The sequence below is a fragment of the Carassius gibelio genome, chromosome A2 (genome assembly GCF_023724105.1).
Source record: "Carassius gibelio isolate Cgi1373 ecotype wild population from Czech Republic chromosome A2, carGib1.2-hapl.c, whole genome shotgun sequence".
Taxonomy (NCBI): domain Eukaryota; kingdom Metazoa; phylum Chordata; class Actinopteri; order Cypriniformes; family Cyprinidae; genus Carassius; species Carassius gibelio.
This window is the reverse complement of record NC_068372.1, coordinates 27,559,472-27,574,440: the sequence shown is the minus strand read 5'-3', so window position 1 is coordinate 27,574,440 and position 14,969 is coordinate 27,559,472. Positions and strand designations below refer to the sequence as shown.

At 35.4% G+C, this 14,969-nt stretch overlaps 1 protein-coding gene across 1 annotated transcript in view; it reads left to right on the top strand.

Annotated features, from left to right (window-relative positions):
- The first annotated feature begins 7,049 nt into the window (after positions 1-7,049).
- Positions 7,050-14,969, top strand: part of LOC127935242 (supervillin-like) — a 69,131-nt gene continuing 61,211 nt past the window's right edge. Inside the window, exon 1 of the transcript XR_008148061.1 lies at positions 7,050-7,519. The gene's annotated coding sequence lies outside the window, so the exon portion shown is untranslated. The remainder of the gene's footprint in view (positions 7,520-14,969) is intronic.

Below are 14,969 nucleotides of genomic sequence, written 5' to 3'. Positions count from 1 at the left end.
AATGAATGAATGAATGAATAAACAATGATTTTGTTTTTGTCAAAAAAGAAAAGTTAGTTTTTATACTTTTTACTGCAGTGAATATTTAGCAGGGTGGATTTATTGTACTAATAATGATATCGAATATATTAATCCTATACACTATTAGATTTTTATCAGGCTAATTTAAAAAGCAAAACTATTATACAACATGAAACTATCAAAAATGTTTATGTATTCAAAGCCTATAATGTGACAGCTTACCTCAGGTAATGACAACCAGCCTCAGCATACAGGCCTACATTTGAAAAATACGTAATGAGTGTCCAAACCTTATAATGAGTACTAGCACCATGCGAGAGCTAAGCTACATGAAGCTCGGCGACCACCAGTTGCAGTGATATTGTTCTGTCATTGGTTCATATCAGCGGAAACCACGAGCTCGTGTTTATCGGAGTTGATGTCACCAAACGCTTCGATACCGCGGGCTGAAGTTATTCGGTCCCCACAGTATAAAGGAAACAAACGAATAATCCAGAAAAATAAGCGATAAAGTGTCAAGCAGAGCGAACGTGTATTTAAAGGTAAGAATATCTTTACTCAAAACGCTTGCATCAGTATTTTACTTGACTCAATTAAAAGTTTGTTTTATATCGATGGTATAAAATGTAGTGTGTCTGAGCTGAAGATCTTTGCGGGCTTAATTTCTATCATCTTACGCGGGCTCGGGCTCGGGCTCGGGCTTGCGCTCCGGTTTGCGAGATAAACGAGCGGTCATGTGATGTGTTTCGATTAGCGCGAGAAAGATGCGAAAATGAATGCTGAGCAGGTGTAACGGAGGCTTGCCTCTGGTGATTACGTTTTGGTTGCACCAGCAACTAAAGCAAACTCTGAGGTGTGGAAAAGTTTTGACCATGATTATAATGAGAATAATGAGTGAATAACGACGCACCATCAGTGAGCGCAGGAGCGCGCTGAAGACATCTACAGTGATTCAATCATTTTCCTCCACAAAAACATGTAGACCTAGCCTAATTTCTGTGAGTAAAGGTTTTTCAAATGATAACTAAATATTCATTGAGTCTTAAATGCATAATGTTGACAGAGTGTTTACGCTAATGTTGGCATTATTATTTTATTAAATAAAGCAAAAACTTAATTTCGTTATTGCCAAATACCCATCTTAATTTAAAATTTATCTTAATTTTTTTTTTTTTAAATGACTCGTTTTTATTGGTGCGTTTGGTCTATTTATAGGTTAAATGAGCCTATGCCTAGAATGCTGAGATGTTACGATGTGACACAGGACTTATTTTATTTCTTTATTCCAACTTCCAAGTGGTCTAGTCTACGTTAGTTATGAGTAAATTATGTTAAAACATGAATAAATTGCTCATTGTTGGCAAAAGGCAAAAGAGCTGTGTGCGCGCACATTTGAATAATGTCGGGCTGTAAACGGGTTCGGGCTTTAAAAAAGCTGTCAATCAAAATGTACTTGTCGGGAGAGGGGGTTCAGCGAAAAATCGGCAGCTGTCAGCAGGAAGTGGCTGTCACTGGCAGCAGGAAGTGGCTGCCAATAAAACCGGATGGCAGCTGTCGCTAATACCCGGAAATTGCAGGCTGCCAGCCGCAACAAGACAAATAAATAATTATATACACTTACGATTATGTTTAATACTTTTTAAAATAAGTATAAATGTCAGTATTGTATATTATTTGATTTAAAATATTGATCAAATATAAACAAAGAAATAAGATCATTTTGCTAAACGTTAATTTCCAGCTGAACGTTTATGCATGCATGTATCATTGTTTGTGTGAAATAAAACAATTTATATACGAGAGTGGCACTTACTGGGTGTATGTTGTATATTTATTATAGGCTATATACACAAATGACTGAAAAGAGAGAAGTCTCAGAGACCTTTATTTAAAATCATAATTTGCGGTTATATTTGTAGTATTTCAAGAAACAACTATATATATGTAGTATAAAGTAGCTGTTAAATTTGTAACTGGGTTAGTAAGTTGTCAAAGTCAGTGCTTTACAATGTAAACAGTACAAAATATATCCAGTAAGCAAGCAGACTAAAATATCAATCAGAATCACTAACAACAATCCAGAGGTATTTTCAAGACTCTTAGATCAGAACTGTTGAGGTATACAGAGTTACTTCTCCAGCATCTTGCACCAATCACTGTAAAACCCAGGGTGGATGTGCATCTCACCTCATTTTCCTCTTGCAACATGGTCAAGTCAAGCATCGTTTATTTATATAGTGCTTTTAATAATACAGATCAAAGCAAAGCAACTTTACAATATTAAATAGAAAAATAGTGTGTCAGTCAATAACGCAGAAGGACATTAGTAAACTCAGTTTGTAGTCAGTTTAAAAGACAGTTTATCATTCAATTCAGTGATGTCATCCTTCAGCTCGGTTCAGTTTAAATAGTATCTGTGGAATCGTTTGCAATCATGTCAATGATATCACTGTAAATGAAGTGACCACAACAAAGCAAGCCAGAGGCGACAAGGAACCAAAACTCCATCTGTGACAAAATGGAGAAAAAAAACAAGGTCTTTACAGGGGATCTGTATCTGGGGCTCTAGTTGTCCTGGTCTTCGCTGTCTTTCAGGGCAGTAGAGGTCCTTTCTAGGTGCGATCCACCATCTGGTCTGGATACGTACTCTATCCGGGTGACTGCAGTGACCTTCGAATAAGAAAGGAACAGATTAATATAATTGAAGATGTTAATATCTATACGATGTTTGATAGGGAGCCAGTACAGGGTTTACAGAACTGGGCTAATCCAGTCATACTTCCTGAACTCTAGCTGCTGCATTTTATTATTCATAAGAAAATGGTGACTTTAATACCTAAATTGCTTTATTAACAGTAGACATGCATGCACAGCCATATTAATGATTATTCCCATTGCATCTTGTCATGTACAGAGCAGTGATTACATTTTCATGCATAATTTGCACACCTGGTAAGCAGTTGTTGTAAACCTCGTCGCAGTGTCTGCAGGGTGTACATTTTGTTGAATTCCTGACATGGCTCAGACTTGTTCTCCATTTTGTTCCACCTGTATATTGAGATGAGGAGCATGAAAACAGCATTATTACAAAGATAAACATTCAGACATGGCAACTGAGAAATGTAATGTTATGGCACCTTTTTAAACCTCTAATCAAATATGTAAAAGAAAATACACTGTCAAGCTAGCTGAATTCTGCCCTCTTTCGAAAGGAGTCTGTATACAGTACAGCAGACTTCTGAATTTGGAACAAACCAAAGACAGACTTAATATTGTAGCATCACCCTCCTCCAGGATCACGTAAAGAAGAATTTCCAACAGGACAGCATCTGGCAACTATTGGGTATTACAAAAAAAAAAAAAAAAGGTGTCAGTGCCATGGTTTTGTCTCAAGATGCACATCAGTAATGTTTTTTGTTTTTTTTTCTAAATGCATGTTTACAAAAGCTACTTCAATGTTCTAAATTTAACTACAGCCTAATCCTGGCTTAATCCAAGCCCTGTCTATGAAACTAGACCTAAAAGTTATAAGGAATTATGAACTGGTCCATTATATTTTGTATAGATAATAAAAAATAAAAATTGTTTTGCATTCACATGCTTACAACTTCAACTGGTACACAGAACAGTTCTGCACATGCATAGTATTAGAGAAAACACACCTCAATAGTGCAAAAAAAAAAAAAAAACTCTTAAGTTAATGTATTTCACACAATCTCCTGAAAGACTTAACATGCAAAAATATATGGTTAGTGTTGCACATTTATCTTCTATCATTCCAGTCAAACAACATTCTTTTATATTATTCAATAGACTGTTAACACGCTAACAAACGTTAATATTTAATGGTACCTCAAACGTAATTTGAAGTTAATGGTAGGCCCCTAACGAGGTACACAAACAACGTTGCTACCACTAATTAGATTTCATTGAACAATTAAACCAAAGTAGGCACCAAGTCTACCAAGTCGTTCACCAAGATAACAATTAAAATCAAACTTACAACGCAAAAAAACATTAATTACTCCGATGACCAATTTCTAAACTTACCATTTGATCAATCGCAACCATTACTGAAGCGTTTGGGTGCAGTTATATCTGATTGGTTGCGCCCACGTTGGTCGATACTGATTGGCTCCCACCGAATGGCAGGTCCCGCCTACCATCCGGCTGTCAGTTACTGCCTTCCGGCTGTCAGTTACTGCCTTCCGGCTGTCAATGGCAGCCACTTCCTGCTGCCAGCTGCCGATTTTTTATCTGAACCCCTGCTGCTTGTCGGGCTCGGGCCGAAACCTGTCGGGCTCGGGTCCTGTCGGGCCTAACTTTTAAGGCCCGATTACAGCTCTAGTGTGTCTTGCTTGAACTCTTTTTAAAATTGATCAGAACTACTTATCTTGATTGTATTAATGTTTGTTTTATTAGTTTTAAGTAGCCTACTCTTTCATGTTAAATGTGAAAAAACGCAGTTTTTGAGACGTCTCTTTATTTGAGTTATAAACTTGAAGACATGCATTTAAGTTTAATTTAATAAAATAAAATAAAATAAAATAAAATTTAAAAATAAAATGTATGCATTTAGCAGACGTTTTTATCCAAAGCGACTTACAGTGCTTTCAGGCTATCAATTTTTACATATTATGTGTTCCCAGGGATTCGAACCCCCAACCTTGCGCTTGATAGCGCAGTGCTCTAACAATTGAGCTACAGGAACACTAAATTGATAAAACTGATTAAAAAAAAAAAATACTGATAAAATTGCATATTGGCTTTAGACTCATTGACGAATTAGTTTTTGACTGAGGAGTGTGTTGGTGAACAGTGTTCTAGTTGCATTGATAGTTTTTGTACTTTGGCAAGAGTTGACTTCAGCTATTTAGAGGATGAAATTACAGATATAGACTTCCATTCTATCTAATTAGGGTGACCAGTAGATTATTTAATGACAAATATATAATAGACAAAAGTGTTGAAATGAATAACACTAATAAATAATATATATAGATTTACACAAATGCGGTTGCTGTTTAAATTCAAACAAAAGACGCCCCTATACTTCTGTTTGTAAATGCCCTTCATTTATAATCTTTTAAGCACATTCGAAAAACAGACATATTGCTTAGACATATTCAGTGAATGGATTTGTCCGGTGTGGTCATGTGATCAATTGAGCAGTGCACGTGTGTGCTTTGGTGCTTTCTGTTCAAGCAGCTGAAGGTAAAGCTCATGAATGAATGCAGTTCTGTCTATAGGGACAATAATCAGCTTTCCACTGCTTGGTCCCATGCTGCATATGTGGACATGGATAAAGCTCATGAGGACTAACATCTGACCCCATGATTGAAGCTGCCTGTTGGCAATTGGATAAGTGACCCGAGTGCTCCTAGTACTGTGTGTCAGATGTTAAGGCATTACTGTTTTAAACATCTACTGACAGTACCAAGAGCAGCTTCATGGTCCGTTATCAAAATATCTTTTTAAACATAATTTTGGTTTGCAAATCAAATTTTGGCCTTTGCATACATAAATAGCTTGCACTGGTGTCATATTTTTAAATGGGGGAAAACATACCGATTTCATATTTACCAATATATTTATGTCTGTACTTTACTTTTTTCTTTACTTTTAAAGAACACAGTATTCACCTCAAGAAATGAGTAACTTATTAAGAAAGTAACTTATTGAATGATTGTCATAGCACGATTTGTCCAACAGATGGCTGCCTGTCTTAATGTATAGTGGATTTGGAGGGGACTTGTGCCATCACATCATAGTCATTTTTTGTTCTATGAACTTTTTTTTTTCATGTCTTTCTAGTTATAGTTACTAGTTACTCTATCCATTTCGGTTGTTGTGCTCCCTTTAGAGGCTGAAGTTTGTCTGTGTGTGGGTGCATAAAAAAAGAAAATAAATACATTTCACCCCAAAATCAATAAATATATTTCTGTATAATATAATAATTTTGTTTATTGTCTGTTAATATTTTATTTAAGTTATTTTAACATTTAATGTCCAGATATGCTGTGGAATATGCCTGAATATGTCTGTTTTGTTCAGTTATATTGGTCATTTTAAAATAAGATGTTTCACCTCACCTGAGCTTGAAGCTTCATTTGAAATCTGTGTCTGTTCTTATATGAAGTTGCATAATGATAAGGTTCACAAACAGGTGCCACACGCTCACATTACTCATTTCCCTTGGCATTTTTGGTGAAAAAAATATTCAAGGATATTTCATAATTCATTAACTAACCTTTTCATTGAAATAAACTTAAAAAATGTCTCGCAATTCCATTTTAATATGCTACACTGTTTGCTCTTTTAAACTTATGATTTACATTGATTTTTACACAAAATTATACATTAATTAGTTTTTTAAAAACATTATTTAACCACATTTTATTAAAATAAATTTAATGGTGCACAACTCATTATAATAAATGTTTTTTTTTTTTAAATGATGCACATTGATTTTAACTCTAATTTAATTTTTTTTTTTTTACTTTAAATAAACTAACAATAAATCTAGCACAGTTCTATTTTAGTGAGTACCACACTTTTGTGTAGATGCTAGATGTATGATGCACATTGATGATTGAAAATTTATTTAATCACTTTTAATTGAAACAAGCTCTCAAGAAATGTGAAAATATTCAATTTGTACACTGACTGCATTGTTTGCTCTTTGCAGCTGATGATGCAAATTCTTTTTAGTGCTGATTAATACAGTAAAAGCATCAGTATTTCAAGTCTGATCATCTGTGTGTGTTTTCTCTGATCCACGCACGCTTATATCTCTGGTACTCTGGTGAGTTTGTTGATCTAACAGCCGATTCAATCCCTGGGTCTCTTAACCCCCCCCCCCCCCCCCAGTCTATTTAAGGCAGATTCCCCTGCAGGACTCAGTTCTAAGGCCATACATGGAGTCCACTGGGTGAGGTTTCCTCTGCTCGTGTGTGTGTGTGTGTGTGTGTGTGTGAGGGCATGTGCTCTAGCATGACTCTCAGTATTCTGTCACTCTGGAGTTGTTAGCTGAACAGGGAATTCAGCAAGTTGCCACCTGTGAACTTTCAGTGACCGGCAAAAGTTCTCCATAAAGATTCCTTGGAATATATATATATTTTTCTTTTGGATTTGGACGCTATTGGAATTGTCTGATATCTTCTCCTCTGTTGTGTGATTTTCATTAATTGTCCACCGTGTCCTATTCCCCCCCCTTTATTTCCTCCCTTCCAAATATCTTTTCCCCTCTTCTCCCTCTTTTCCCCTTTCCCTCCCCCTTTTTCCTCCTTCCTGTCTATCATCAACTGTATTATTCCTTGACATCTTTCTTTCACATGGATCAGCATCCTTTCGTTCAGTATGTGGGACATCTGCCATCTCTTCACCTCTCATCATTCACAAACTGACCTGCACTTAATACAAAATACTCTTTGGAAACATTTGCATTTGGAATTAGTTGCGTTTGTGCTCTACCAATGAACTTAGGAAGCAGCTACCAGTAAGTAACATTTCCATCTTCTTTTTGTTTCTCCGTGTACGTCTGTGTGTGGCAGTAGCAGTAAGCCCTAGAACTGAGCCGGCTTTATTAAGACCCATGATAGCGTAATCCCCCTGTGACTCCATCCCACCCTGATCCACTCCTGCTGGACAATGAACAGGTTGGGAAGCATATGTCAGTGATTGTGTCGTCTACGTCCTCTTACAGCTCAACAGGTATATCTTGGCAATCTTATATGACTGTTTAATGTTCTGCAGATTCTGATGTAACTTCCTGCTTGGTTTGTCTGGTTTGTTTTAAGAAGTTTGCATTGGAGTTTGTCACAGAGGAGCTGGGATTTTTACTGAAGCATAATGGCTGGGTTTGAAACCACAGTCCACAGAGATAGAGAGGCATCATGACTTATCTGGTCTAGTAAGATGCTTTTATCTGGTTGGATTTGGAAGACAGCATAGATGTATCATTGGTTGTTTATGATATCCTGCAGTCCTGAGTAAATGCTTGAGTAGTTAGTAGAATAAAAAGGATGTCTGGTGCAACAGCTGAAATAAGTCAGTAATGTTTATATGTACTAATTTATTTACAGATTTATTTATTTTATTTATATATTTGTAAATATATTTACAATATATTATGTGATTATTTATAAATTGTATATAAATTAACATAATATATCTTTATAAATAAATTCTTTATTTAGTTGGCTATTTACATTGACTTTTGTGTGTGTGTGTGTGTATATATATATTAGGGGTGTAACGATACGCGTATTCGTATTGAACCGTTCGGTACGACGCTTTCGGTTCGGTACGCGGTACGCATTATGTATACCGAACGGTTCGTTGGAGTATTTAATTATATTTGAAAAAAAAAAAAAAAAAGAGAGAGAGAGAAATATAATGATATGCGTTCAACAAGGTAGCCCAATAACCCAAACAACGTAACAGGCAACGCCCCTGACACTCCCGAAGAAGAAAAAAACACCATCTTATATGTTTATGTTAGGCTACTCAGCAGGCGCTCGCTCACTCAGTACGCGCTGAAGGCTCGTTGCAAAATAGCCAATGCGTTCAATTTCTCCTCCTTTCCAAAGCGCTCGGGCAGAAGCGCTCATGAGGCGTCTGTCTTTGCTAAGCAACAATGACGTGCTCTCTCCATGAGACGCGGAAATTTCAGCGAAGGATAAATGGATTTGCAGCTCTAAAAATCGCTTGCAGTAGCTCTGCTACTAAATTTATTTCAAAATTGCAATCCATATACAACTATGATCAGCTGTTCCTTCATCTTGGCTGAGCTCTCAACGTTGTTACGGGAAAGGATGAAGCTGATTGGTTGGTTCTTGTCACATGACCCGCGGTGCGCTTGCGGCATTCTGAAAAGTTGAGATGTTTTTACATTTTGCTGTATCTAAAACGTATCGAACCGAACCGAACCGTGACATCAGTGTATCGTATCGAACCGAACCGTGAATTTTGTGAACCGTTACACCCCTAATATATATATATACATTTATTTTGTTTTTAATTATAATATAATATAAATAAACCATATCATTTTTATTTAATTTTTTTCAATTTATACCAAGAAATAAGTCATTAAACACACTTGATTAACTTTGCTTTGCTTTATGTTTGTAAAATGTATTCTAGATCTTTCAACATGAGATTATTTCATGCTTGTAAAGCAGTCAGAAACTATAGTCTGTTTCTTTAAGTGGTATTTTTAAGCCATATCAAGGAATTAGAGACTTTATAATAAGAAACCACCTAACAAACACTTAGTCATATCCTACACCCTAGCAACTGCATGGCACCCACTTATAACACTGTTTTTGCATAGAAAGGAAACATTCAGATTTTCTTCACATCATGTAAAAGTCTAATTAACCGTTTTGTTGTTTGATTTACATTGACATTCGTTAATGAAACCAAAGGGTTGGCAAATTAAATGGACCTTTTACTTGACACTGACCTTTTAAATCGACATGATACATTGAGATCTCTGGGCTGTTGTGCTGCTCATAAACGTGAAGGTTAGGACTCGCTGTGCCTTCAAGTCATCTGAAGCTACGTCTGAAGTCTACATTCAGCTGCTAACAGCAGAGTTGTAACCGGAGTGTGTCTGAGTTCAGTGCCAACATATGCCGTTATGTCTAAGCCTGCCGTCCCATGTGTGTTTATGTTTGCGATGTCTAGAGGAGCATGCAACCGCTTTGATAAAACCACCTGCTGCTGTTCACTCAGATCATTACTAACAAGCAGTATTTGCTTCTATTGTCTTTGAGGTCAGATATTAATGACTGGTTATTTTGCTTATGCATGATACTGTGAGGCAGTGCACAAATTCCCTTTCTCAAAATATTTGGACTGTAGGCTCTGCAGTATTTTGGGGTCAGATATGTGCATCATGATCTGTGATTCAGATGCTAATATCCAAGAGAAATGAAGATTGGTCCAACAGACTAAATATGAGACCGGCTAGAACTCCATAACCTCAGTGACTGAAACCGTGCCCTGAAGATGACCTCCTGCCTCGTGAAAAAGAACATGCACTGGTCTAGAGCCAGTGTTGGGCAATGTGCATGAATGAAATGTTAAAAAAGCAGGATACACTACCATTAAAAAGTTTGGGGTCTGTAAGATTTTATAATGCTTTTTAAAGTCTTCTGTGCCCCAATTCTTTATTTATTTGATAAAAATACAGCAAAAATAGCTATATTGTGAAATATCTTTACAATTTCAAAATACCTGTTTGTAAATTTTAAAATGTAATTTGTTCCTGTGATGCAAAGCTTAATTTTCAGCATCAAAATTCCAGTCTTCAGTGTCACATGATCCTTCAGAAATAAATAACAAAAAGACCACTGAGCTTCACATTTCTGTGTAAATGGCATTGTAAAACTGTTTTTTTTTTATACATTACACTTACATTGATTCATTTAGCAGATGCTTTTATCTAAAATGACAAAAACTGTTGCAACAGTTTAAGTTTTACATATGATTCACACACATTTGTTCCGCTCATACTTTGTGAGGGGAAGCCATTATGTGGTCTTGGTCAAGTTGTTTCTGAATATGGTTTGCAATTCTGGGAACGTATCTGAAGTGCATGTGTGTTGATGAACAGACTAAATGTGGACCTTCTGAAAAACTGTATGTAATCGGTGGTCTGCACAGTCACTGTGGTGATGAGGCTGGAAGGAGCCTACATACAGTCTATGGCTCCATTTGTAGTGTGTGTGTGTGTGTGTGTGTGTGTGAGGCCTGGAGCCAGACTCTGATATTGCAGCTGTTGAATTAGTCGCACCTGCCCTCTCCGTCAAAACAAACAGTCAGATATATTTTCAACACTTACCGTCTCTGTTTTCTTTTTGTATTTCTATATACTGTAATTATTGTTTCTACTTGGTGTTACAGTCCTTTTTTTTTTTTTTTTTAGGTATAACCCTGATTTTTAAAATATGTACTTTTTTTGATTTTATGATATTCATTGTGATGTGGACTCGGTGTGTATTTCTTGTTTGTTTGTTTTTTAAATATTTTTTATCAACTGTTTGGACTGTCTTTCTGACAGCACCCTTTTACTGCAAAGGCAGTGCAATAATCATAAAAACAAATCTAAATGTTATGTGGTGATAAAGATTCTATTTTAGATTCTATTCTGCACTTTGTAACTATTTGTGTTTTGATTTGCATAGAAGCCATGTCTTGCGTGTGGGTGTGTGGGTGTGGGTGTGTGTGTGTGGATGTGCATTTCTTATCAGATTAGCTCTTCAGTGTATCAATATTTGATTCAAGAGTTGGAATATAATTCATCCATACATTTCCCGCTGGTGTTGTTTGGAGCTCACTGTGTCTGTCTGTGTCTGTCTGTGTCCTTTTGAGGTTCTTTCACTGCTGTGGTGTATGAGAACCTGACATCTCTCCGAATAGAAGTTGAATTTGTGTAGTGGATGGAGTTAGATGTTGTAGGGCTGTAGGCTTGTAATGCCCTGGAAGCAAATGGCAGAATTAAACACCCATTTATGAATGGCAGTCAGTTGTAAAAGATTCTTTCTGTGTGCAGATGATGTAGTTATAGCATCTGCCAGGCTAGCCAGCCAAAACATGTCCCCTTAGTACAGATTAAAACTTTGGCTAACTCCATCTATCTTTACAGACTTCAGATGACACTTTCCTGTTATACTTCAGCTGTGTTTGACAAGTGTATGTGAGTGTCTGTCTGTGGTGATTCTTGGATTACAAGAGAGATTCAAGAATTTGTGATACAGAAGAGGAGTGAAGAGCACAGGTTTCATTTAACTGCTCAAATAAACTGATGTTCAGAATGCATGCCTTGTGTAAGATCAGCAGTTTCCCATAAGTGAGCCAAGAACAACTTTCTTGGAAAGATGAAGTCTGTGACTGATTCAAACTCTTCTCAACCTTATAAGAGCAGAGATTGTGAGTCCTCACTTTCTGTAGATCTCAGAGAGCAGGATGTGTTTGGACTGAATTACTAGTGTACTGCAAAGTATCCACATACACTGCTTAGTTATACATACACACCTAATCTTTTACACACAATCTAATTTATGTATAATTTTTTTTTTTCCTGAGATTATTACCCTTTTAAACAGTTAATATTATTATAATTCAGTGAATGGCACCTATAATGTTTTAAATAAGATTATTTTTTATTTTGAAATGTGGTTATTTCTTATATCTTTTACTACATTTAATGTATTTTATGATTTACAGTGAATGGTGTCCAGCTATAATTGTTTAAATAAGTTATAATTGTTTTTGCATTTGTTTTAAATCTGAGATTAATACAGGATTTATATCATACCCTTTACCACAACTATGATATTGTGTGATTAATTCATTTATAGCCTTTTAAATATGCATTTTGTTTCTAAATTTGAGATTAATATTTGATTTGTAATTTTTTTGTATTGCCCAAAAATACTATTTATTTAGCATTTTCTTTTAATTTGATATAAATATATTTTAACTTTTCATTCATTTATATCACTCTATACTGTATTCTGTGATTTAACATTAATTCAGTGAATGGGATCCAGTTATCATCGTTAAAAGAAAAAAAACTGTGAAATGCATTTCTTATCCTTTACTATAATTAATGTAGTATATGAATAATTCAGTAAATGGTGTCCAGTTTTGATCTTAAGGCTTTGTTAAATTTGAGATTAACATATGAGATTTCTTTTCTTTCATTAATTTTGTGGGTGGGTTCCATTTATCTTGAAAAATACTATTTGTCTTGTTCAAATCTAGTTTTTTGTAAAAAAAAAAAAAAATTATATATTTGGCATTACAGTAAGATAAGGCAAGATGTCACTACTGATTCATTTGCTGTAGTTCAAATCAAGCACATTGCATTTTGGGATACTGTATTGCATGATGCATTGTTCACTGATTATATCTATATTATATATATTATTTCATATTTTGTTATAGTAGGTTCTCCAGATTCCTATCCTATTAACCATACTGCAAAAACATACTTATTTCAAACATACACCATGGTGATCAGAAAAGTGCAAAGACTGTAGTCTGGTTTTTGGATGGGACATAGAGTGATGATGAGACATTTGAAAGAAGTCCCAGTAGAGAGCCATTTACAATCCAGGACTTTGTCTGTCTGGGAAGTCTAGCCTGTAGTGTTTGAGATGGTTAGAGATCCACACCTGACTGCTGTCTGCAAGGTATGTTCGACTGCTTGTTCTCAGCGCAGTCTGTAGTTCAGCAGTAATTCAAACAAACCTCATGCTGCCAGTGAGCTCTCTGTGTCCTAATAAAGGCAGAAGATGAAGACCAGAACGACTAGAGAATGCAGTCTGACTGAACTCCTCCTCCAGGCTGTGCTGTGATTGCAGGTTAAATGTACCAAAGGGAGTTTTGCTAAGATTTCAGAAGTGATTGGACCATTTTCCACTAGGATAACTCTTATATTTCCATAAATGGGACCTTTTTTATTGCTTTTGATGACATTATTTTAAAACGCTAAAGGTAAATTGCGTGATTATTGACTTCTCCTATAAGAAATCAAATCTAATTTCTATTTGATAAAGCATAATATATGCATCTTCTACACCTAGATATCTACATGTTTTAAAATGCTCTTATAAGTAGCTTGAATGTGGCTCCGGTTTTGAAGCAAGTAGAAAGCTCTTTTATGAAGTTAGTTCACTTAAGGACTTATTTAGTAAGATTTTATGATAATTAAAAAAAAATATTGTGTAATATTGCTTGCTGTGTTTTGTTTGATTGCTTGGTTTTTATTGTATTTATGTGATATTTGTATTTTTGTATTTGAGATTTTGCCATGAAAATAACCTCAGATGCTGCCATGGCATTAAATAAAATAATACTACTACTCAACATGGCTCACAACATGTGATTATAAATGTTAAATCTCTAGTGCCTGATGTATTTCATCACAAAATTATATAATTATTTTATCACACAGCTCTCTCTATATATATAGCTAGTAAATTTCACAATTAATTACAAATTAAGAAATGGCAAATAACACATTGAATTAAACATGGAAGTAGAAATGTCTTAAATAGTATTTACTTGTAAAATGCACTCATATTATCTTGATTTATTTACAATTTTATTTTATTTTTAAAGTTTAAGCCCAGCTTACCACAGTATATTTGTGTATTTGTGTCAGCTTTAATCTGCTAAATGTACCTTAAAGACATATTAAGAAATATTATAAACATTAATATCATAATATTCTGTAAAGGCACTTTGAAACTATTGCTTAAATTTCCCTTTTCTTAGCTCATGGAGGTCGCCGCTGTTTTTTATTCAACAAACTTTGTTATATCTCATAAAATTCCATTAGGTAAATAAAAATAGACAATGATTGAGACTATAGTTATGTAAAAATTAAAGTAAATAGCATTGTTCACATATAGTCATTTGGTTTTGAATAAAATCTTTTGACAGTTAATATCAGACCTGACAGATTTGATAGACCTGGGAACAGTTTGTGACATTAGCTGTTTCCATCCACCTATTTTCATGTGCATTTTAGAATATCCCATAAAAAAATGCTGAATGGAAATGCCAAGATGGGCATAAAAGATTAATGTGTTCAACTGACTCAGCGCGCACTCATAAAGTTTTCCAAACAAATTTAAAATATAGTCTATTGCCACTCTTTCGTCTTCTCGTGCTGGCCGCATTCACTGCAGTCGGACAATGGAGATTCGCGCTTGTAAATGTTCAAATTGGCCATAACTTTTAATTCATTGCTGCCAACTGGGGTGGCAGCTGGGGTGGCAAGGGTTTCTTTAAGGGTGGCATTTGCCACCCCATAACTACCCGGTAGATCCGCCCCTGCTGACAAATAAATCCTTGGGTTAGAAGCATCGAGTTTAGATATTTGTGCGTGTGTTTTTAGGTCTTAAATGTACTTTCTAAATCTCTAG